A 26456-nucleotide genomic window follows, 5' to 3' on the forward strand; every position below is an offset into this window, starting at 1 on the left:
TAACGTATCGAATGATATATTTATCAATCAAGAGGGCTTTTGATCGAATAAAGATATTGTTCGATAGAAATAAGAATAATTAATTTATTCAAATTTTATACAAAATTAATAATACATGTTTAGATCGTCTTTCTTGTCCCTCCATGACACCTTCTCCTCCTTCCATGCCTCGGTTTCCGCCCATGCTTCCTTCTCCCTTCTCCAATAGTCCATCTCCTTCAGCATCTTGGAAAATGCAACTCCTTGGATTTTTCTCCTCACCCTCAATATCAATCAAATTGATGATATAAGGAGCACACCCCATGCCCATGCATCAAGAGGCCAAAGAGGTTTTTATATATACATGTAAATGTTGGGTAAATTAGAGTGTTGGAATTGCTAATTTTTTGAAAGTTGGGGTTGTAGGTAATGGAGGAGGAAATTGGATATACAACATCAATCAGATGGGCGAGAGGGATTTTTGGGGTTTGTTGCGTGGGGGTTGGGGGGGGGGGGGGGGGGGGGGGGGGGGGCGGGAAGAGGACTAGGTTGCCTTTGCCAACTCTGTTGATTCTGGTAGAGTTGAGAGTTTCAAGTCAACACATCCTATCCTTTAATGCAGGCCAAAATAGGCCAAACCCATAAGTGGGGGCCCACGAGGGTATATTAATAGACCAATAAACGATTCTACCAGATTTAATATGACCTAAGGTTTTTGGGGCCCTTGGGACTTGCAGGATTTGCTCTCTACGTGCTGCTATTTTCTTTGCAGAACAGCAAACTTATTCACCAGGTAAGCGTTCAAAAACACTTCCTTCTCTCCATAACTTATCTAACAACAGGCTGCATGCACGCAGCCTCCCATCTTCGTGGAGTGGGAGCACTCACTGAGGTTTTAAGTTGTCCACCCTCAAGCTAGTTGTTCTCGAATTCTATTAAGCTCCATCATCCATCTACAAAGGAAGTGGGTAGCAACATAGAAAAACCTACATTCAAGTTAGCAGCGAGTTCACTCCCCTTTCTCTGCCGGTGCCTAGTGTCAATGTGATTTAGCTCAGCTGGTAAACGCTGGATCGACCATCTCAATAAGTGTGCCATTTTGTTCATGAGTGTTTGAATTTCCCTAAACCAAGCACGAGTCATATGTCTGTTTGGGCACGTGAGAGGCCCCATGGTTGTGGCAACACTAGAAGTTTGAAATGGTGAGCATCATAAGGAAAGATGAAAGGAGCTTCCATTGCCATGTATGCTACACTACATGACAAGGTGTTTTGCTTTTGTTGTTCTCTATTTGCTGTCCTTGTCTGTTGCATGCTTGTATTTTTTCCTTTGGTTTGTGTGTTGTGCCTATGCTGTGTGAAGTGTTTGGCTTGTCGTGTGTGCTCTTCCCTGGTTGTGTGTGCTGTGATGTGGCTGAGTGTTTGTCTACTTGATTGCTTGTTTCTTTGCCGGTTGTTTTGGTTCTTTTCCCCTTGTTTGGCATATTACATGACCACGATATATAGTTTTGAGCGTTTATGTCATGCCCGAGATACATTGGCTTCTTTCTTGGATAGCTATATGTTAAGGTTTTGCTAAGAGGTTAGAGCATAGACACTATTGTGCCAGTATTGAATGTTGGGCTCCTATGCTCCCTAGTAACTGTTCTACAATGATGATAGACCACCCATTTGGCCAAGTTTTATGCTGTTGTGGTTGAGCATAAGCAGAGTCCTTGGGGAGCGACAGAGGTGTTAGTTGTGAAAATATTGCGTTGGAGAGAGAGAGAGAGAGAGAGAGAGAGAGAGAGAGAGAGAGAGAGAGAGGTGTGTGAAGGGAAGGGCCTCAACCCATCACCTTGACCAAAGACAATTCCCTATAATGGGGTGCTCAACAAATACAACACGTATGGGACAAGTGACCCTAGCCCTTGCCTATATAGCAGATGAGGGTTGGGTTAGGCAATGCTTAGCAATACGCCCAGCTACCATAAATACAGAAAACCTATAGAAATGGAATAAGTGGGCGTGGCCAGCTTGGGAGAGACTATATTTGAAAATGCATGCACTAGACGCAGCAGCAGAGTGGTGTACATTTTAACACTCACTCTCAACACCTCATGCTAAACAAATCGATAGAAGCTGAAGATGCTTGGCCAACATTGAAGATGTTTGCTGCAATTTCTGCAAAAGGACATTACTCGATGAGCATAGTAGCAATCTTGGGAACTTTAGCTGCCAAGAAATTTCAAGTAGATGTTGCTACGAGCACTATAAGAAATTGCCGTTCTTGATTGTTGCTAAGTGTGTGAATTGCTCCAAAGAAAGATGTCCCAAACGGCGTACAAAAATAACTCTTCTCGTAGACTCAATATTCCTAAAGTCGTGTTGATAGGCGGCAGGTAGAGGCCGAGGAGGGTACAAATGAATTTCTAGATGCAGAGTGCAATTTCCTCGGCGACGATGATGTGCTGAACTTGGAGGATGTTTCGGCATATCCAAAGATGATGACGTCTCCAGTATGTGACTAGCAACAAGGTTGTCTTTGAACTTTTAAAGCTGCATGAATGCCTCCTGTAACGGAAGGGCACCACGTGCTAACAAAAAAGAATAGACGAGACAAACTTTTAGCACTTCAATAACAACTGAATGAAACCGGCCTGTACTTTCAAAAAGGGCGGTAGACCTTAGACTTAAACCTTATTTGCTTTCACCCATTTAATTTGTCGCCCACTTTACCTGTACTTTCAAGACACAACAAAAGGGGAAAGGGATACAGGTTGCTAGACTGCACCTGTATGAGAAGACCGACATCAGATTGGCCCCTAAACAGGCGCTCCTTTCGATATTTCTTTATTCTTTAAAAGAGGGAATAAAAGCTGTGGTTCCCTACAAGCTGTCCCGCACAATCTTGGCTGAATTTCAACTATTATGGCCCGATTCCGGCAGCATAACTGTACTAGGACCCTTCACAGTCAATATCCCCACGCATTGGATGACTTTCCCGACGCATATGGACACTTTGCAAAACGTGGGGAGAATCTGCAGCATGTTGAATTCTCTGTTTTTTGCCCCGAAAATGCGCCAGATCACCTGTACAGCGGTCCCCTCGCTTCCTCGAACCTCTTGGGGGTGTTAGGGTCCGTTTAGGGCCAAAACCCTAAACCTGCAAAAATACACAGCAGGTTGTAATTCACTGTTTCGGGCTCTGTTTTGCGTGCCGGTCGCATCCGTAGCAAGTCCTCGAGCTCCCGCACCTGTAGGGCTACTTGCCCTTTGAATCGGACGAGATGTCAAGGAAGCCACAAATTTCAGCTGTGTCAATTCCTTATCATCACGAGCTTGATGATATGAGGGAACAATATGCAAATGATGAAGACTTTGCAAGGGTCTTTGAGCAGCTAATGGATGGACAACGTCATGAACACTATCTTCTCAAAGATGGCTTCATGATGATGCATAGCAGATTGTGTGTCACAAAGCCATTGCGACGCAAAGTTACGGAAGAGAGTCCACCGTATGCAGGGCATCGTGGTATCGATGCTACAGTTAAAGCGGTTGAGACATTCTTCTACTGGCCTACACTGAAAAGAGATGTGGATGCCTTTGTGCGAGAATGCCTAATATGCCAGAAGGTCAAGTTTGGCAGGCAAAAGGCACCAGGGTTATTGCAACCACTGCCTATTCCAGATATACCATGGGAAAGTATTGCTATGGATTTTATCTTTGATCTTCCGAGAACGCAGACAGGAAATGATGGTATTTGGACCATCATATGCAGATTCAACAAGCAGGCTCATTTTATTCCTGTCAGGAAGAAGATAAAGCAAGATCAGATGGCACGCTTGTTTATGAGCAATATTTTCAAGTATCATGGCATGCCACAGTCGATTGTTAGCGATCGTGATCCACGCATGACAAGTTTGTTCTGGAGAGGATTGTTTGAGAATATGGACACCACGCTCAAATTCTCTTCGTCATTTCATCCTCAAATAGATGGGCAGCCAGAAGAGGCAAATTCTACTGTCCTAGATCTACTGAAGTGCTATGTGTCAGAGCATAAAGGAAAGTGGGAGCAGTATTTGCCATTGGTGGAGTATGCATACAATAATACAGTGCATTCATCAACTGGCAAGGCACCTTTTGAGATGGTTGAAGGTGGCAAGAAAGTTCCTCCCATACTGCATACAAAGGACAAGATATTTGAAGCAGATAAGTATGTTCAGGACATCGATGAAATGTACAAGAAGGTCAAAGTGGCCTTAGAAAAGACTCAGGCAAAGCAAAAGAAAGCAGCCGATTGTCACCGTCGTGAAGTGGTATTTTCACTTGGTGATTGGGTGCTTCTACGCTTTGAAAAGGCAAGGTTAAAGAAGATGAAGGGCAAGGAAAGACTGTTTCCAAAGCTCAACATGCGTTACTATGGGCCTTTTCAAGTATGCGACATAATCAATGATGTTGCATATAGGCTGAAATTGCCCGAGAGTTGGAAGATTCACAATGCGTTTCATGTGAGTCTTCTCAGACCCTATGTGGGTGATGTGCCAGTTGAAGATCAGCCCGAAGTTGAGGAACTTGACGAGATCTTGGTCCCGGAACAGATTTTGGCACATATAGAAAGAAAAGTGAAAGGCAAGGTTGCTAGGCGTTACTTGGTGAAGTTCAGAAACTATCCACCAATGGATGCTAAGTGGATGGAAGAAGGTGGACTTGCAGAGTCACCAACTGTGTTATCACTTTACCTTGAAGCCTTCGATTTGCAACCTACCTTGACCCCTTGAGTTTCAAAGCTACATGGATTGTCAGTGTGACAATGGCTTCTGAAAGAAATGATGTACATGGTAATTAAAGTGAGCTCAAATGAAGTACATGTTACATGAATATTAGAGCTGTACAAATTGTCTGTTTGGCAATTGCTCTTATGAAATGTCCAAAAGCTTGGTTAGTGCTATAGAAGTGAGTATTTCTTGTCAGTTTGTCAAGGATACAGTAATTGCTTCTATTAAAGAGTACATGTGTAACTGCATTCTTAAACTGTCGGTTTGGATATGCTCGAAAGTGTTACCGGATCCAACGTGTACTAAAAGGCAGTGGCAAAATGCGAAGCTACCATTTTGTCATTGGAAAGTTTGACTCAAAGCAATGGCAGAGTGCGAAGCTACCACTATGTCATTGGGACAGGGTTCACACGCAGGCAATACATGTGTCAAGGAGGTGTTGAATACACTAGGGTTGACAATGAGCATGTATGTATCGTACATATGTCGACAGGTGTGCGCACACCCTAGTGTTGACTGTGAGCATGTACGACATAGATGCAAACGAGGACGTTTGAGATTTCAAGAGGGGGGTATGTCACCAACATGTGACTACTAGCTATCCTTTTTGTTGATTTCTTTCTTATTATTTATTTATTTTCACTTTTTGAAAACACCCCTCTGGAAATCTAACTGCCCTGCAGTGGATAGCTAGAGTGAAACTGTTCAGAGGGAGTCCAGCCCTGAGGCCAAGAGAGCACTAAGGTTGGACAAGGACTATGGTTAGCCAAAGTGGGGTCATTGACTAGCCAAAGTAGAATCCTTTGCTACAGAGGCTACATTACAGTTCTTGGTGTGGCTGCAGTGTACAAAGAGGGTCAGATGACCTAGAAAGATACAACGGTAGCATCTCCTAAAATTTAGGGAACTGCTATTTTGGACTTGAAAATGTGTTCGCGTCATTACCTCGTCATTACCTCCGGAATGGCAAGGGGAACATTTTATTACTCTGTCGTGAAGTCAACTGGGCAACCGGTCGGGAGATTTTTAGGCGGCAACCCTGAAACGGGAAATGGCCTGTAAATGTGCCAAGTGGCACATTTCTGTGCACTTTCCTCATGCATGAAGAAGTGGAGCTGATTTTAGAGAAGAGAGGGCTCATTTTCAGTTTCTGTCACAGGTTGAGAGCTATGGAGTGCTTCCTTTCCCTCTTATGTATAGCCCGGTGCCAGGAGTGATGCCTAGCACGCTACGCACTGCTCTCTCTCTCCCCTATGGTAGTATGTTATGCCCCTCTAGTGGGCTTTTCAATTGACCAATGTATAGTTGTGTGGGTTCATGCGCGATTGCCGAAGCAAGAGCCTCTTGCACAGGTACTGGATTAGCTAGCGGCTAATCCCCCGCAGGTACAGGTGATTCGGAGAGGTTTCATGTGCGAAATCTCGTCCGATTTAAAGGGCAAGTAGCCCTACAGGTGCGGGAGCTCGAGGACTTGCTACGGATGCGACCGGCACGCAAAACGGAGCCCGAAACAGTGAATTACAGCCTGCTGTGTATTTTTGCAGGTTTAGGGTTTTGGCCCTAAACGAACCCTAACACCCCCAGGAGGTTTGGGGATGCGAGGGGACCGCTGTACAGGTGATCTGACGCATTTTCGGGGCAGAAAACAGAGAATTCAGCGTGCTGCAGATTCTCGCCAGGTTTTGCAAAGTGTCCGTATGCGTCGGGAAAGTCATCCAATGCGTGGGGATACTGATTTTGAAGGGTCCTAGTACAGTTATGCTCCCGAAATCAGGCCAAAACAGTTGAAATTCAGCCAAGATTGTGCGGGACAGCTTGTAGGGAACCACAGCTTTTATTCCCTCTTTTAAAGAATAAAGAAATACCGAAAGGGACGCCTGTTTAAAGGCCAATCTGGTGTCGGTCTTCTCATACAGGTGCAGTCTAGCAACCTGTATCCCTTTCCCCTTTTGTTGTGTCTTGAAAGTACAGGTAAAGTGGGCGACAAATTAAATGGGTGAAAGCAAATAAGGTTTAAGTCTAAGGTCTACCGCCCTTTTTGAAAGTACAGGCCGGTTTCACTGAACAGAAAGGATGCACGACACACGAGATGCGGAGTGGCGGAGTTCCACCTCGAGAGAGCAATGGCCCCAAACTTTGGCATCCCTTTCGGTATTTCTTTATATTGCTTCAACTTAGTAACTTCTACTTCTGCTACTGCTTCTAGGGATTAGGCCCCTCGGCCGAGACCTGAAGGTTGGCTCTGGTCTTCAGTGGTTTGACACGTTAGTAGTTTGCGACATTCTCTATTCTTGAAAGAAGAGAGTAATTGTCCACGGTTATAGTGTATTTGCAAAACAACTCAAGTTAGCTCGGGTCATTCCACATTCCGAGTGACATTCAGTTTTTCTCATTCCACATTCCGAGTGACATTCAGTTTTTCTCATTCCATATCCGAGCTCTTGATATTCCGGGTAGCAAAATTAGCCATCACACCCAAGCAACGTTGATCTAGTAACAGGTGTCTTGATGCACTAAAATTATGTACCTAGGCAATCTGACTCAAATAGAAATATTTAGTGGTTGGCACATCACAATGCAACACAAATGCTCACATATGCATGTTACAAGACACAACTAACAATGCCGCTAAGCACTCCTCCGAGATAGACGATTGGTGGCATGAAGCTACTCAACGACTACTCCCCACTCCCCACTCCCCTGGCAAATAACCTAAAAAGGTTCGGACCATGAGCTCAGAGGACTGATACAACCAAATGCTCCCTAGGATGCAGCCTGTATCGCTTGGAGGTTTCAAGCACATAACTAAACGCTCCTCAAACACACGGTCTACGTTGTTTAGAGGTTTTCCAACATACAATGAAACGCTCCTCAAACACGCGGTCTGCGTTGTTTTGAGGTTCATACATTATCAAACTACAATTCTTCAGTACTCCATGTTATGTGCAACAGAAGTGATTGATGGTGTGTGTTTAAGATGAGTGCTCAGTGAGTACTCAAAGTTCTTTTTATGAGAGTTGTGCAATAGATTAGAGAGAAAAGCGAGTGACACTGTGTGTGTGTGTGTGTGTGTGTGTGAGAGAGAGAGAGAGAGAGAGAGAGAGAGAGAGAGAGAGAGAGAGAGAGAGAGAGAGAGAGAGAGAGAGAGAGATGATGAAATGAAATGTTATATTAAACGTCTTCAAAAGGCCAAAGTGAACTATAAGATCAAAACTGATACAATCCTTGTGGATCAATCCAATGTTTAGGTACATAACTGTAATGAAGTAAAGTGAAAGACTAAAAAGGACTGAAACTAAAACACTAAAATCGTTAGACTAAAATCATAATCATCATCATCAATGGAGGATGCTTGGCATGTGTCGTTGTCCGAGAAAGTATTGCATCCGTCGCTAAAGAGCTTCGTCAATGTCCGCTTCTGCTCCGTAGACGTGGGCATCTAGCTCTCCCGAGCTCAGTGGCTTTGTCGACTAATATATCTCTGGTATAAGTGGGCTCTGAAGTCTGTTGTGAGGCATGCTCGTACGGTTGCTGAGTCCCTGCTCTAAAGAAGTCAGTGATCTCCCTCTATGAATGTCTCCCACTGCCTAGTCTCCTCAAGAGACTCTCCCTGTGTCTGCGCAGCTCTAGCAAAAACAATTTGAGGTATCTATGATCTTGATATCTCACGACTCTAGCCAATGGTCCAAAGCCTTCTTTGAATAGACAGTGAAAGCGGCCTCATATCCATAGTATACCGGAAAAATGCGATGTAACTGTGTCTCTGGCTCTATATGACGCAACAGGCATATCGTGCCCTCTATTGATACTCTCCTAAATCTGCCAGTCTCAATCTCTAGCCGACGCAATGATGTGTGCATCTGACCAATAGCATATCGTATCCCATTGGATAAACGAGTAATCATATAGGTCGGTATAGGCCGGTCTGATCACATATCCATCCTCTGTTAGTTGGAGAAGATGCTCTCTAAAGAAAGCCGTCGTCGTGTCCAACGCTTGTTTCGGCTGTATCCATGTACTTTTGGTATCTAGTTGAATCAAATCCTGACATATAAGTCTAGTGACCTTTGTTCGCATGAGAGAAAGGGAGGGTGCATCCAAGGAGTACTGGAATGGAGACAGTCTATCCATGTTGAAACTGTTGGAATTAGGGTTGCAGAGAAACACACAGAGCTTGGAGAAGACGAAGGAAGCTCAAGGCACACAATAGAGAGTGTGTTACTTAGTGTGCAATGGAAAGATAGATAGCCCTAGAGTGATGGGCGTATATACAATGCACGGGGGAAAAAACCTCCTAAAGAGGGAAAAAATGCCCCGGCGGTCCTAGTGTGTTCACACACATCACTACCACATGTATATGGTAACAAATCCCCCCTGGAGTGATGCGGTGAACGAGAGCTGGCACATGAGTAAAGGGAAGTGCCATGCCCTGAGGACAGGATCAGTCCACAAAGGGGAGTAAGCCCAAAGCTTTGCGGAAAGCTTCAAGCTTTTCACGAGACAATGCCTTTGTGAAAAGATCTGCAAGGTTGTCCTGTGTTGGCACATAAGCCAAGCTGATCTCTCCTGCTGAGAGCCTCTCCCTGACATAGTGGTAATGCACCTCAATGTGCTTTGTGCGAGCATGAAAAACTGGGTTCCTCGCAACTGCCAATGTGCTCTGACTGTCAGTGTAGATAGTGTTGGCAGTGTCCTGTCCAACACCCAAGTCAGCCATAAGGCGTTTGAGCCATACACACTCAACCGTAGCTGTGAAGACTGCCCTGTACTCAGCCTCACAACTCGAAGTGGCCACAGTAGGTTGCTTCTTGCTCAACCATGATATACATGAACTGCCAAGCATGAAACAAAAACCACTTGTGGACATTCGCGTGTCAAAACAACCAGCCCAATCTGAGTCCGAAAAAGCATGTAAGTCTGGCGGCAATGATCCCCCCTTGGGATAAAACAAGCCAAGATGTAAAGTGCCACTAAGGTAGCGGAAAATCCTCTTGACAGCCTGCCAATGCTTACACCCTGGGCTATGCATAAATCTGCTGACCTGCGAGACTGCAAACTGAATATCTGGCCTCGTGTTGCATACATAAATGAGGCAGCCAACAGCAGTTTGGTAAAGAGTGACATCAGCAGGATCGCCAGCATCATGTAGACTCAACTTCAAACCTGTTTCCATGGGAGTGGCAATAGGTTTGCAATCCTCAAGTCCAAACTTACATAGCAATGTCTCTATGTAACTTTTCTGACACAAGGCAATACCACCATCACACTGCTTAAACTGTATATCCAAGTAATGATGCAACAGCCCCAAATCTTTCATCTTGAAAGTAGCATTCAAATCAGCCTTAAATTCAGCAATATGTCTCTCATTTGGTCCAGTGATCAGCAAATCATCAACATAAAGAACCACAATGAGAAATACATCATCCTCACGCTTTACATACAATGTGGTTTCTGTTGGACTGTTACGAAAGCCTCGTTTAACCAAATGAGTGTCAGCTTTCTCATACCAAGCACAAGGAGATTGCTTCAACCCATACAAAGCCTTCTTACATTTGCACACTTTGTCCTCTTGTCCTTTTATGACAAAACCGCGAGGCTGCGTTACATAAACTTCCTCAAATATGTCACCATTCAAGAAAGCAGTAACAATGTCTGATTGATGTACATCCCAACCAAAATGAGCTGCCAATGCACATAGAAAACGCACAGTAGTCATACGACAAGTGGGAGCAAAAGTCTCTTCATAATCTATGCCTTTTTGTTGTGCATAACCCTTTGCAACAAGTCGAGCCTTATGGCGATCGATCTCACTATCCGGCTTGCGTTTCAACTTGTAAACCCACTTCGTACCAATGGCCTTTTTGCCAGGAGGCAAATCACATAAAGTCCATGTGTCATTCTCTATAAGTGCATCATATTCTGATTTCATGGCAGCAATCCAATTTTCTGAATTCTGTGCTTCATCAAAAGACAGAGGCTCCTCAACATCATGTAAACTAGACACAGCCAAAGCATAACAATCTGATGCATAAGATGCATGGCGATAGCTTGAACGAGTACGACTAGATAAAGGTGCGTCCAATTTACTGTCACGCAAAGTGTGCACCAGCCATTTTGGCATACCTCTAGCCTGCTCATTTTCAGCCCTTTCCTCATCAAGTACATCATGTACATCTGCATCAGTAATAGGCTGTTCTAAAACATTTTCAGAAACCCCCATAGGCTGTACATTTGCCTCATTGGAACTTACATTCGTATTTCCACCACTGAAAAGAGGCAACAAAGTGTCATAAATGTCCTGTGAGCTTACATTACTGTCTCTAGTACATGACAGCAAGGGCTGAACAGAATCTTCCACAAACACTACATCCCGTGAAACCAGAATACGTTTTGTTTGCGGATGATACAACCTGTAACCTTTGCTTTCAGCACTGTAACCAACAAAAATACATTTGACAGCCTTATCATCCAATTTTCTGCGCTGCACTTGTGGCACCAAAGCATATGCCAAACAGCCAAAAACACGCATGTGCTCAATAGAAGGTTTTCTATCATGCCATGCTTCATATGGAGTAATAGACTGCAAAGCTTTCGTAGGACACCTGTTAAGTACATAAATGGCACACATGATGGCCTCAAGCCAAAAAGAATGCGGCAAAGCTTGACTTTTGACCATACATCGTGCCATTTCCGTTAGTGACCTGTTTTTCCTCTCAGCAACACCATTTTGCTGAGGTGTATAAGGCACTGTACATTGGTGTTTTATCCCACGACTAGCCAGAAATGCATTAAATTCATGAGACATATACTCCCCCCCTCGATCGGAACGGAGGGTGCCCATAGTACATTTTGAGACATTTTCAGCCATAGCCAAAAATTGTTTGAAGCACATAAAAACTTCGGACTTCGCTTTAAGCGGAAATACCCATGCATGCCTGGAGTAATCATCAATGAAAGTCACGAAGTACAGGTAATTGCCCAAGGACGGAGTTTGCATGGGCCCACAAACATCACTATGCACAAGCTGCAACCTGCATGTGGCCCTAACTGAACCATCCTTTGGAAACTTAGAACGCTGCATTTTACCCAGAATACAGCCTTCACAAACATGTTTGACAGGTGCTTCAAGAGGCGGCAAAGAAGCAACCATATCAGATTTCTGCAAACGCAGCAAACTGGCAAAATTCAGATGACCAAAACGTGCATGCCAAAGTTTTGCATCTGAAATAGCCCTTGAATCTGCAACAGCATTTGCAAAATTTTGTCCACACTTGTCATACAAAGTGAGCTTATACAGCCCACGGCACAAAAGCCCAGATGCAACAATTTCATCACCAAAACTGAGATCATGAACTGTACATCTGTCATCCACAAATTTGACTACAAGTCCAAGTCTAGCAAGTGCGGATACAGACAAGAGATTCTTCTTGATCCCAGGTACATAAAGTGCATCAACAAGTGTGAAGGAACTGCCATTAGCAGCAGTGAGCACAATCTTTCCAACTCCCTGAACTGGATAAGAGGCGTTGTTGGCACAAGTGACTGAATTCCCATGAGGGACAGACTCGAGAGAGGTAAAAAATTCACGATGTGAGGTAATGTGCTTTGTAGCACCACTGTCGAAATACCACACATGTGAATCTGCAGCAACTGACAAGCATGCATCATGGACAGCAGGATTGTAAGTGCACTCTGCGCTAAAAGCCCATTCTGCATCAACATCAGCATCACAATCTCCTTTCACAGAAGACTCAACAATGGCTGCATTTGTAGTGGAACCAGCATTTGCAGTGGAACCACCCTCTTTCTTCTTAGCCTCTTTGGCCTTCAACTTAGGACACGACTTGATCAAGTGATCATTGGCTTTACAATAATGGCAACGCATCTTCTTTTTGCCCTTATCACCAGAATTGCCAGACGAAGTGCTGCCAGCAGAAGCATTAGGAACAGAATTTTTGCCACTCGCAGCAGAACCATAAGAAGTGGCTGCATTACTGTTACCACCCTTTCTTTGAGAAGCAATAAAAGCCTGTTCAACTGCACGCTGCCTAGTCCTGTTTTTTCTAGAAAGTGACTCTTGCAACAACAATGTGCATAATGCATCAAACTTGACAACTTCAGGATTTCCTTGGGTCATGAGTCTCCAAGTACTAGCAAAAGTCTGGTAGGAATCTGGTAAGGCATCAAGAACAGTCTGCAGAAGGGAACTGTCCGAAATGACTTCACCTGCAGAAATGAGTTGCTCATTGATATCCTTGACACTAGCAAGGAAAGTGTCCATATCATCTTCCTCATGCATAATCTTCGACTCTAGCTCTTTACGCAGCAAAGCAATTTTAGCCTCATTGCGGCTTGCATAAAGACCTGCTAGAATATCCCAAGCCTGTTTTGCAGATTTTGGTGAACGGATGTGAGGAATAATGGTGCGCTTCACAGACAACGCAATCAATGCATGAGCCTATGCATCCTTAACATCCCAACGAGCTTGTTCTGCCGTAGGCAAAACAACTCTAACAGCTGCAATCCTTGTAGCAAGACCTGCAACATCCTCAACATCGCCTACATCTTCAGAACCAGGACGTACATCAATGCCCTGCACAATGTTCCAGACACCTTTTGACACAAGAACATGTTGCATCATATAAGCCCACATAGGGTAGTTGTCCCCATCCAACCTGTCCTCAGCAGCAAACATCTTGAACACATCTGTGTTGTTGTTGTCAGCCATGGTAAATGCTGCACCTGATGTGAAAACTGCCCGAAAATAGGAGAAATGGAGCGGGAACAACTTGTGCTATATAGCACAAACCGTAGAAGACTATAAGGCACCTGTTATGCAGAAAACGGCACTGACAGAAAATCTGCACAAAATGACGAAATAGCCTGTGCAGTACTGCCCGTAGTGGAAACGGAGGCCGAAATGAGCCCAAATCAAAATTCTGAGCAGACCTAGCTCTTCAAGCTTTCCCAAAATATTTGTCGACCTGCGAACGCTCGCCAAAGCTCACTGAAATCGGAGAAAGTGAGCAGGCGTGTGCTGGAGCAGCTGGCGACTAAGCCCGGGAGGACGTGACCTGCTCTGATACCAATTGTTGGAATTAGGGTTGCAGAGAAACACACAGCTTGGAGAAGACGAAGGAAGCTCAAGGCACACAATAGAGAGTGTGTTACTTAGTGTGCAATGGAAAGATAGATAGCCCTAGAGTGATGGGCGTATATACAATGCACGGGGGAAAAAACCTCCTAAAGAGGGAAAAAATGCCCCGGCGGTCCTAGTGTGTTCACACACATCACTACCACATGTATATGGTAACAGAAACCATGTGACTGAAACCATGATGTCATCTGTCCATACCGGCATGCTGTGTCTCCCTGTCGCGCTAGTTGTCAGGATGACTCAAGGGCTAGCCGAGCATATCTATCTCTAGGGAGGTCCCATAAATTATGCATGAAGGAAACTGATCTAGTAAGGGCTCAACTATGATGTGGGGGGGGGGGGGGGGGGGGGGGGGGGGCAGCTAGCTCAGCTCGAATAATCTCATGTGGCACTGAGGCCTTAGTCCGACTCAGCCGAGAGATCATAGAGACTAGAGGTGTCACAACCTGATGACGTGGCATGACCACTTAATAAGTTGCTTCCAACTTATGGACAATTGCTAAGGGGCCAAAGGGTGTAAGGTGCAGCGGATGTGAATGTTGTTTTGCTCAAGATGAGTGCTCTGAACTGTGCTCAAGGGTTCCTTTTATTTACAGAAGGGAGAGCCTTCCGTTCCTTTAGTGAGAGAGTGCAAATGATTACAAACAAAGTGGAAAACACTGTGAATGAAGGTGCTGAGACTAAGAGATAGAGAGAGAAGGATACGACACCAGAATGTTGTCAAACCCTCCTCCAAATTCCCCACTCTCTATGGCGAGAGCGGTCTACTATTGATTGCACAAATCTCTACAATGCAATGGGCTTGCCGACGATGTCGACGACGATGAGGATGGTGATGAGACGGGCTAAAATCTGAAAACGCTAATGGCTGAAATTTGCAAATCTTGTATCTGCTGAATTCTGACTCTATGTCGGTGACGATGGCGATGACGACGATGCGACGACGATGCCCTGAATATGCAAACGCTGGCTGATCTGACCGTGCGGCTAGGATCTGTTGCGGGAAGGTGAGATCTGCAAGGTTCGGGGGCTGTGGTGCGGAGTCTATACGCTGAAAATGCAAAACGCGATGCAATTATGGTACTTATCGCCGAGGAACTGCAAAACGTTGAGGTTGAATTGCTGTCCAAAAACGCTAGGGCTGATATGATGTCTTGCTACAAAAACGCTAGGGCTGATATGATGTCCTGCTGCAAAAACGCTAGGGGATTTGTTGTCACCAGGCTGATCTGCAAGTGGCAAAACGCTGGGGCTGATCTGCACTTGATGAAAAACCCTGGTTGTCTTTGGTGGCTGAAAACGCTGTCTTCTTGCTGGTCTTGCTGAGAAGGTGCACTTCAAGTGCGTTCTCATGCCTCTTCTACCAGAAAGTGCTAGCGCTAGGTTTTCTTATATACATGCTTGGTCAAATTGCCCTACCCAGTTTCCCAACAAAGTCACTTATTAATAATAAGTGAAAAATGGCTAAAATAGGGAAAATAGGTTTTCAGCACTGTAAAATGCTCCTGATGGAATCTGATGGTATGCACAAGAGGGGAGTCGCTCCACTCCTTTGTCAACAGATTGCCTCGATTTTTGATACTGAAGTCACTAATGTCTCTTTGAGTTTCAGGGATACTATGAGCTGACGGCTGATGATCATGCTGTGTGCAACCAGAGGTATGCATCTACTCTAAGTGTTTGGTCATGCACGGTCTGCGAACAGACTCACAAAAGTGCCAGAACACTTCCTGAGATAATTGAACTGAACCGAACCCTTGTCATGAAGTAGCTTGTCCACGTACACACAGGGTTAGATGTGCGCGTGACAAAGGGACTCCTACGCATCAAAATAAAGCGAAGGACCTGCAAGGTTCGAGGGTTGCAATGCGGAGTCTATACGCTGAAAATGCAAAATGTTGATGCAATTATGGTACTTGTCACCGAGGAACTGCAAAACGTTGAGGCTGAATTGCTGTCCAAAAACGCTACGGCAGATATGATGTCCTGCTGCAAAATCTCTAGGGCTGATGTGAAGTGCTGCCGCAAAAACGCTAGGGGATCTGTTGTCACTAGGCTGATCTGCAAGTGGCAAAACGCTGGGGCTGATCTGCACTTGATGAAAAACCCTAGCTGTCTTTGGTGGCTGAAAACGCTATGTCTTCTTGTGGGTCTTGCTGAGAAGGTGCACTTCAACTGTGGTCTCGTGCCTCTTCTGCCATAAAATGCTAGCACTAGGTTTTCTTATATACATGCTTGGTCAAATTGCCCTACCCAGTTTCCCAACAAAGTCACTTATTAATAATAAGTGAAAAATGGCTACAATAGGGAAAATAGGTTTTCAACACTGTAAAATGCTCTTGATGGAATTTGATGGTATTGCTGATGATCATGCTGTGTGCAACCATAGGATATGCATCTACTCTAAGTGTCTGGTCATGCACGATCTGCGAACAGACTCACAAAAGTGCCAGAACACTTCCTAAGCTAACTGAACTGAACTGAACTGAACCCAACCCTTGTCATGAAGTAGCTTGTCCACGTACACATAGGGTTAGATGTGCACGTGACATCCCCTCCTCCTTAAAGTGAGGTACTTGTATCGAACTGTATGGCGTCGATGGAGATCGCCAACAGTGTCTAGAATCCTAGGAAGGACTATTCGCTGGCCCAATCTCATGTGTGGTCATGCGATGCTTGAACTTCATAAAGGTCTGCAACTCTTGCTTCTATGGGCCGCGCCGAAAGCGACACAAACTCATCTGTGGCTGCGTCAAAGCTCCAACTTCGGCTATAGTCGTGGATCTACCTTCTTCAAGAATCTCCGAGGAGAAAAATTCTTGAAACCACTTCCAACACAAAATGTCACAAATCTGTGACATGGCTACTCGGAACACACCTACACTGCCCGTAGACAAAGGGGTGACGTGGTTGCCTGGTACTCACATACACACACGAGACAGCAGTCCCGGAAAGTGCAGAGCAGGTGACACGTGGCAGGTTGTACGAACGCTTGCGCAAAATACGGCGCAGATTGCGGATTTCTGTACTACTGACGTGGCAGCACTGTACGACAGATTTTTGGCAGCTTTTGGGTGATGCTTTATTCTATGCAAATAGAAAGAGAGAGATTGAGAACTCTTTTGCTTTATTTTATTAAAAGCATAAAAGAGAGAAAGAAGGAATGTAACAGACTTGGACACTCCAAGTCAAGAATCAACCGCGACAACACCAAATAACCACTTCAAAACAATTCACAGATCACAATAGATTTGCACTGGCCCGGCGGAGTTCCGTGCCTAGAGATATTGGCCCCAAAGACTCGCGTCCCTTTCGGTATTTCTTTTTATATTAATCAATCATCAAAGTACAAAAGAGCGGTTAGGGTTTCACTCTCAGACTCTGCGTCCAAATGCCCTGGGAAGTGAGGCCCTCACCACTAATTTAAAGGTTATAAGGGATGCCCAAAAGCAGAGCCCCGAAAGCTTCAAATCAAAAGCAATTGCTCTCTCTCTCTCACAGAGAGTCAAAACATGAAAGCAAAAGCATTCTCTCTCTCTTTCTCATTTAAGTAGAGAAAAAGCGAAATTTGCGTCGCTCATCATTTTCCAAAATAAAAATAAAAATAAAAATTTCAGCCTCCGCGATTTTCGGAAATTAGGGTTTCTGGCAGAAATTAGGGTTTGCAAGAATTTTAGGGTTTTTGGCAGAAATTAGGGTTTCTACTGTCCGCCATGTCTTCACTTTGTGACATACCCCCCTCTTGAAAGCATTGTAATCGACCGCGATTACGCCTGCAAAACCGACAAAAGCCATAAACCGTCTTAGTAGACATTGATTGTTAGTACCTACGTACTAGGAACACACATCTAGCACATGTACGAAATCAACAGTCACATCACACGATATCACAGGACATCACCAGACATCACATTCAACATTCATTCGGATCTTAGACCATGATTTATCGGCAATGTAGCTAGCAATCACATCTAGGTCCAATCGGGACCTCAATGATGTCCGATTGACTAACCCCTATTGCAACCATGTCTATTCGAGATCAATCAGACCAAAATGCTACAGTCATTTCGGCTATCAGTTCCTGCACTCACAAGAAGTCAAGAACAAATCAGTATCATAATCAGGAATTCCATTTCATAAAGTCATCTAGCAGAATACTGTCAGCTCTCAGTATCCCTGAAGCTCAAAGAGACATCAGTGACTTTAGTATCAAAATCGAGGCATCTGTTGACAAAGGAGCGGAGTAACTCCCCTCTTGTGCATCCCACTGCACCAGATCTCCGGCCAAGCTGAATTCTGGGTTCCGTTTGGAGTAGACTATGCTAAACCAAAGCATCGAGGTAAAGTTTCACAATCCGAGGAGTATCTGCTAGGTCCTCCTCCTCCATCCACTTCGCATCAAATGCAGGAAAGTTCTTGAACTAAACCAAGAACCGCCTTCAGACTTTACCTTTCTTCGTGTCATTATGTGCCAAAATCTGTTCAGGAACAAGGATCTCCTCGTTTTCTTCCACTGCGGGTTGCTCATCAGGCTCCCCATCATCAGGCACATCACCCTTAACAGGGTTCAAGAGACTCACATGCAATGCATTGTGAATCCTCCAAGTATCTGGCAGTTTCAATCGGAAGGAGACATCATTTATCTTTTCAGTAATCTGGAAAGGTCCGTAGTATCACATACTAAGCTTTGGAAAAAAGCCTCTCCTTTCCCTTTTTCTTTCTTAGGTGTGCCTTCTCAAAAGTAAGAGCACCCAATCATCCTCCTTCAGTTTCAAGTCGCGACGATGGCGATCCGCTGCCTTTTTCTGTCGTTCTTGAGACTCTTGCAAAGTCTCGCGAACCTTGGCAAAAGCTGTATCCAAATCTCGCGAATATTCATCCGCTTCAAATATCTATCTTTCGTGCTCAGGAAGGATGGAACCTTCGCAGCACTTTCAACAATCTCACATGGCGTCTTCCCCGTCGAAGAGTGTATCGTGTTATTGTAGGCAAATTCCACCAAAGGTAAGTTCTTTTCCCATTGAGTCTTCTGATCCGAGATACAAGACTTCAATAAATCTAAAATCACTGAATTGGCAATCTCAAATTGCCCGTCAGTCTGCAAGTGGAACGATGACGAGAACTGCAACCGCGTGCCAATGTTCTCCCGAATTGCCTTCCAAAACAAACTCATAAATCTGGGGTCTCTGTTGGAGACAATCGTCTCAGGCGTGCCATGTAATCGGAAAATCATCGTGATCTTTCTGTATTCTCGGGAGATAAAAAAAATGAAATCCATTTCAATATTTTCCCAGGGGCGGGTGGGTATGGGTAAAGGCTGTAACAATCCCTGTGCCTTATGCCTGTCAAACTTGACCTTCTGGCATACCAGGCAACTGCGCACAAACTCTTCCACATCTTTCTTGAGTCTCCGCCAAAAGAAATATCTCTCTACCCCTTTCATGGTGGTAGCAATGCCGCGGTGACCCGTAAAAGGTGGACAGTGGCAATCAGTCATAACCTTTTCCCTCAACGGCTGTGTAATGCACAACATAGTCTTTTTCATCAAGTAGCCTTCCCGAAGGGAGTATCCAGCTACTGTCTCCCCATCCCGTAGCCGTGTGAAAATATCTGCAAAATATGTATCTGTGGCATACTGATCGACCACATCCTCAAAGCTCCTATGATGTATCGCGGAAATAGCCAGAACCAACGGTTTCCGAGACAAAGCATCTGCCACCACATTCTTCTGTCCCTGCACATGGACAATCTCGAAGTGGAACTGTGACAAGATGTTCACCCACCGCATCTGCTTTTCCGAAAGCTGCTTCTGTGACAAGAAGTAGCGCAAACTCTGATGGTCTGTAAAGACAGTAAAATCCGCTCCGAGTAGGTAATGCCGCCACTGAGTAAGAGCATGGATAACGGCCAAAAGCTCTTTCTCATAAATCTGTGTTGTCATCTCCGGCCTAGAGAACAAACGGCTCTCGTAAGCTATGACATGGCCTTCTTGCATCAAGACCGCACCCAGACTACGACCACAAGCATCACAATATACTTCAAATGACTTCTGCAAGTCCGACAAAGTCAAAATAGGTCCCGTAGTCAATTTCTCTTTCAATGTCCGAAAGGCAATCACCTCTGTGGGTCCCCACGAAAAAAGGTACTCCTTTCTGTGTCAAGGTATGCAAAGGGGAAGCAACCTCTGCAAACTTTCGTATAAACCGCCTGTAGTACGAACACAGTCCCAAGAAGCTTCTAACTTCATGGACATTCCTCAAATCGGGCCAATCATGGATAGTCTCTATCTTGGCCGGGTCCATTTGCACTCCTGCTGCTGACACAATGTGTCCCAAAAAGTGTATCTCTGGTAGGAAAAATTCACTTTTCTTTGCATTAATCACTAGCGTGTGATCTCGTAATGCCTGAAAGACTTGAAGCAGATGATCTCTGTGTTCTGCCTCATTCTTGGAGAAAACAATGATGTCGTCAAAGAAAGTGCCAACAAATAGCCTGTACTCTCGAAAAATCCTGTCCATCATCCGGTTAAATGTCGTAGGAGCATTGGTTAAGCCAAAAGGCATCACGAAAAACTCAAATAACCCAAAAGTTGTCCGAAAAGCTCTCTTGTAGACATCTCCTGGCGCTATCCTGATCTGATGATATCCACTCTTCAAGTCAATCCTTCTAAAGCACGAGGATCCCTGTAACCTGTCAAGTATATCATCGATCCTAGGAATCGGAAATCTGTTCTTGATGGTGATTTTGTTGAGAGCGCTATAATCGATGCACATTCTCCAAGATCCGTCTTTCTTCAAAACCAACAACACTGGAGAGCAATACGGTGAAGTACTAGGCTGGACAAGACCCTTTTCCAAGAGGTCTTTCACTGGGTTCATAATCTTTTCATTCTGTACTCGGCTCACACGATAAGGTGGCCGATTCGGTGGTGTGCTTCCAGGTATCAGATCAATGGTTTGATCTTCAGGCCCTCTGAAAAGCAATCGGCATGAGTGTGGAGAAAAAAAAATCTTGGCGTTCTTTTGATCATGTCAAAAGATATTCAACCTTTATCCAGCGTTCAGTTCTCCCAAAAGAATGAGTAAGAAAACTGAAGTTCATCAAGTACAATCTCTAAGCCCTTCATTTATCAAAGTCGCTTTCTCGGCCCGGTAGTCAACCACGGCGTAGTTCTTGTGGTACCAAGGGATCTTGAGTAGAACGTCACTCGCGTGCCCTGAACACCCCTGTCATTGCAAACGAAGTTTGCCAATGCTCGGTGTAATGGCAACATCCCATCCGGGTGCCAGTCGAACTACCTCCGCCTGTGGCGTCAGTCTGTCGGGCGTAGTTCCAAATCGAGCCGCCAATTCCAAGTGAAAAGAAGTTGGCCTTGGCTCCTTCAAAAGAGCTTCCTGATCCTTCACTTTGCCCCGAAAGCGGCAAAGTTTGTACTTTCATTCATTAGATTCGGTGCGGGTCCCACGCCATGTGGTACCAGTTCTGCTTTTCTATCTACCTTTTCTGCCACATTCCTCAGTTGCTCTCGAACTCTCAAACCTGTCCTCGTTCTTATCATTCTGTTGTTTCTGTGCCTTTTTAGGGCACTTCGCGAAGATATGTCCATGTTCCCCGTATCCAAAGCACTTCCCCTCTCTGATGAAGCGAGCTCTCTCCTCAGGAGTAAGCTTGGGTCGTGCATCCTTTTTTTTTCTCTGGGTTGCTCTTTTTCTTTCTACTTTCATTCCCAGAAGTCTGTTCGGCTCGTTGTGTCATGGCCTCATCTGTGGGGTAGGTCAGACTGCCAGAGTGAATGGCAAAGCCCCACTTCGCATGACTCATCAACTCCTGAACAGAAGCTGACTTCTGTTCCAAGCAATGATTTCGGATCTCTGTAGGTAGACCCAAGGTAAACCGCTCAATCTGTTCTCTGAACGAGATCTTCTTGAATGAAGAGGCGGGTAGAAAAGAGCTCCAGAATCTTTCACAATAAGAATTCACTGTATCGCTCTTGGTCATCCGGAGATGGTTCCAAGCAGCTCGTATATCTCGCTCAAACTCTTGAGTCAACCAAGAAGAAATAAAAAGCCTCTTGAATTTCAGCCATGTAAGTGGCACAGTCTTGCTTAATAGAAGCGTGGACCACCAAGTATGAGCATTCCCCTTAAAGTAAGAGGCAGCTCTCCGAATCTTGGAGTGCTCTGAATAGCGTCCTCCCGCGAAAGCGATGTCGAACTGCTGAAAAAAAGACAAAGCCTTCGAAGCATCTGAGTATCCTGAAAAGTATCAAACTTGATCGAGTGGCCACCTTCCTTAAACTCTCGGACTTTCTTGCTTTTATCTTCGAGAAAGTCATACTGGTTGGCTTTGTAAAAATTCTTCTTGTTCGCATAAAACTTTCCGTCATCGGAATCTGAGCTGTCTGTAGACGAGTCCTCAGTAGAACTGTCAGTCTCTGGACGAGATTTAGCCTTCTTTGGCTTTCTCTTGCCCTTTCCAAAGCGTTGCTTCTTGCTTCGCTTTTTACCTTTTCCGTCTTCTTCGCTCGAATCCGAGGAGCTAGAAGAACTGTCAGAAGAAGAAGAAGAAGAAGTGGGTAGGTCTTCAAACTTGACGCGCTTCTTCAATTTCTTTGCCTTGTCAAATGTCGATCGACGACCCAAATATCCCGGGAAGTCAGTGCCTTTCTTCTGCTTTTTGCCGTGCTTTTTGTCCTTCTTTTGCACGTCGAAAAGCTGAGCAATCCGTGCATCAACCACGTTCTCCAGTTCCTTCTCCGTATATTTCTTGGAGGCAGAAGGTTTCTTGAGAGCGGGTTTCGGGAGTGGTGTTGTGGTTCTCTGCCACTCCATCTGTACCTCTTCCAAAGAGGTCTGGTTCATATATTTTGCCATCTTCGGGTCCTTGGCAAAATTGAGTATCATCTTTGTTGCATCGCCAATCAGTTGACGACGCTCCATCTCTCTTTGCTCTGCCTGAGTAGGCCGAGGCGGGCCATACTCTCTGTCTGAATCTTCGTTGTGATCCCAGCCCGCATCTCTAGATGCAGAGGGAGTTGACTGATCATTGCCTGAAGCCATAAGTGCCGCGGAAAAAAAATTCGGGGATCGGATTTCCCGTAGAAGAGAAATCGGCCGTGCTCTGATACCACTGTAACAGACTTGGACCCTCCAAGTCAAGAATCAACCGCGACAGCACCAAATAACCACTTCAAAACAATTCACAGATCACAATAGATTTGCACTGGCCCGGCGGAGTTCCGTGCCTAGAGATATTGGCCCCAAAGACTGGCGCCCCTTTCGGTATTTCTTTTTATATTAATCAATCATCAAAGTACAAAAGAGCGGTTAGGGTTTAACTCTAAGACTTTGCGTCCTGATGCCCTGAGAAGTGAGGCCCTCACCACTAATTTAAAGGTTACAAGGGATGCCCAAAAGTAGAGCCCCAAAAGCTTCAAATCAAAAGCAATTGCTCTCTCTCTCTCACAGAGAGTCAAAACATGAAAGCAAAAGCATTCTCTCTCTCTTTCTCATTTAAGTAGAGAAAAAGCGAAATTTGCGTCGCTCATCATTTTCCAAAATTAAAAAAAAAAAAAAAATAAAAATAAAAAAATTCAGCCTCCGCGATTTCCGGAAATTAGGGTTTCTGGCAGAAATTAGGGTTTGCAGGAATTTTAGGGTTTCTGGCAGAAATTAGGGTTTCTGTTGTCTGCCACGTCATCACTTTGTGACAAGGAGCCTTTGCGTTATTTTATGAGGGCTTTATTCTTCAAAAGCTTTTGGAATTTTAGGATTTTGATTTTCAGCTTCTGGGGCTTTGATTTTGGCATTCCTTGTACTCTTTAAATAAGTTGGTAGGCCACTCACAACTCAGAGCATCTGGACGCAGAGTCTGAGTGTGAGCGCCTGCCCGCACTCTTGTACTTTGAACTCAGATTAATACAAAAAGAAATACCGAAAGGGGTGCAAGTCTTTGGGGCCAATATCTCTAGGCACGGAACCCCGTCGGGCAGTGTTGAATCAATTGTGAACTGTTAACTGTTTTGAAGTGGTTATTTTTGCTGTCGCGGTAGATTCTTGACTTTTGGGTTATTTGAGTTTTTGGTAATGCCTTTTGGCCTAACCAATGCTCCTGCGACATTTAACCGGATGATGGACAGGATTTTTTGAGAGTACAGGCTATTTGTTGGCACTTTCTTTGACAATATCATTGTTTTCTCCAAGAATGAGGCAGACCATAGAGATCATCTGCATCAGGTCTTTCAAGCATTACGAGATCACAAGTTAGTGATTAATGCAAAGAAAAGTGAATTTTTCCTACCAGAGATACACTTTTTGGGACACATTGTGTCAGCAGCAGGAGTGCAAATGGATTCGGCCAAGATAGAGACTATCCGTGATTGGCTCGATTTGAAGAATGTCCATGGAGTTAGAAGCTTCTTGGGATTGTGTTCGTACTACAGGCGCTTCATTAGAAAGTTTGCAGAGGTTGCTTCCCCTTTGCATATCTTGACATAGAAAGGAGTCCGTTTCTCGTGGGGACCCACAGAGGTAACTGCCTTTCAGACATTGAAAGAGAAATTGACTAGAGGACCAGTTTTGACTTTGCCGGACTTGTAGAAGTCATTTGAAGTATATTGTGATGCTTGTGGTTGTAGTCTGGGTGTGGTCTTAATGCAAGAAGGCCATGTCATTGCTTACAAAAGCCGATTGTTCTCAAGGCTGGAATTGACAGCACAGATTTATGAGAAAGAGCTTTTGGTGGTTATCCATGCTCTTACTCAGTGGCGGCACTATCTACTCGGAGCAGATTTTACTGTCTTTACAGACCATCAGAGTTTATGCTACTTCTTGTCACAGAAGCAGCTATCGGAAAAGCAGATGCGGTGAGCGAACATCTTGTCACAGTTTCACTTCCAGATTGTCCATTTTCAGGGACAAAAGAATTTAGTGGCAGATGCTTTGTCTTGGAAGCTGTTGGTTCTGGCTATTTCCGCGATACATCATAGGAGCTTCGAGGATATGGTCGACTAGTATGCCACAGATCCAGATTTTGCAAACGTTTTCACACGGATACGGGATGGGGAGACAGTAGCGGGATATTCCATTCAGGATGGCTACTTAATGAGGAAAACCAGGTTGTGCGTTACACAGCCGTTGAGGGAAAAGGTTATGACTGAATGCCATTGTCCGCCTTTTACGGGTCACTGCGGCATTGCTACCACCATGGAAGGGGTAGAGAGATACTTCTTTTGGCCGAGACTCAAGAAGGATGTGGATGAGTTTGTGCGCAGTTGCTTGGTATGCCAGAAGGTTAAGTTTGACAGGCATAAAGCACAGGGATTGTTACAGCCTTTACCCATACCCACCCGCCCCTGGGAAAGTATTGAAATGGTTTCATTTTTGATCTCCCGAGAACACAGTGGTATCTGGACTGTTATTGACAAATTTAACAAGCAGGCTCACTTCATTCCAATGAAGAAAACAGTCAAGCCGGGTCACTTAGTGAGATTGTTTGTGGCCCAAATTTTCAGATTACATGGCATGCCTCAGACGATTGTCTCCGACAGGGACCCCAGATTTACGAGTTTGTTTTGGAAGGCAATTTGGGAGAACATTGGCACGCGGTGGCAGTTCTCTTCATCTTTCCACCCGCAGACTGACGGGCAATCTGAGATTGCCAATTCAGTGGTTTTAGATTTATTGAAGTCTTATATCTCAGATCAGAAGACTCAATGGGAAAAGTATCTACCTTTGGTGGAATTTGCCTACAACAACACGATACACTCTTTGACGAGGAAGGCGCCATTTGAGATTGTTGAAGGTGCTGCGAAGGTTCCATCCTTCCTAAGCACAAAGGATAAGATTTTTGAAGATGATGAATACACGCATGACTTGGACACGAATTTTGCCAAGGTCCGTGAGGCTTTGCAAAAATTTCAGGAAAGATAGAAAAAGGCAGCGGATCGCCATCGTCGCGATTTGAAATTGAAGGAGGATGATTGGGTGCTCTTACGTTTTGAGAAGGCGCGCTTGAGAAAGAAGAAGGAAAGGGAGAGGCTTTTTCCAAAGCTTAGTATGATATACTATGGACCTTTCCAGATCTCTAAAAAGATCAATGATGTCTCCTTCCGACTGAAACTGCCTGACACTTGGAGGATTCGCAATGTATTTCATGTGAGTCTCTTGAAACCTTTCAAAGGTGATGTGCCTGAAGATGGGAGCGTGATGAGCAACCCAAAGTGAAAGAAAACGAGGAGATCCTTGTTTCTGAACAGATTTTGGCACATAAGGACACAAAGAATAAGGGTAAAGTAAGAAGGCGATTCTTGGTTAAGTTCAAGAACTATCCTGCATTGGATGCGAAGTGGATGGAGGAGGAGGACCTAGCAGATACTCCTCAGATTGTGAACCTTTACCTTGAAGCTTTTGGTTTAGCATAGTCTACTCCAAATGGAACCCATAATTCAACTTGGCCAGAGATCTGGTGCAGTGGGTTTGCACAAGAGGGGAGTTACTCTGCTCCTTTGTCAACAGATGCCTTGATGTTAGAATAGTCACTGATGTCTCTTTGAGCTTCAGGGAT

The 26456-nt window shown here is 44.7% G+C and overlaps 1 protein-coding gene across 1 annotated transcript in view; it reads left to right on the forward strand.

The window, feature by feature from the left end:
- Positions 1-518: 518 nt before the first annotated feature.
- Positions 519-26456, forward strand: part of LOC147432357 (choline/ethanolaminephosphotransferase 1-like) — a 70440-nt gene continuing 44502 nt past the window's right edge. Inside the window, exon 1 of the mRNA XM_086492335.1 lies at positions 519-772. The gene's annotated coding sequence lies outside the window, so the exon portion shown is untranslated. The remainder of the gene's footprint in view (positions 773-26456) is intronic.

This window comes from Adiantum capillus-veneris, chromosome 20 (genome assembly GCF_014529385.1).
Source record: "Adiantum capillus-veneris isolate H3 chromosome 20, ASM1452938v2, whole genome shotgun sequence".
Taxonomy (NCBI): Eukaryota; Viridiplantae; Streptophyta; class Polypodiopsida; order Polypodiales; family Pteridaceae; genus Adiantum; species Adiantum capillus-veneris.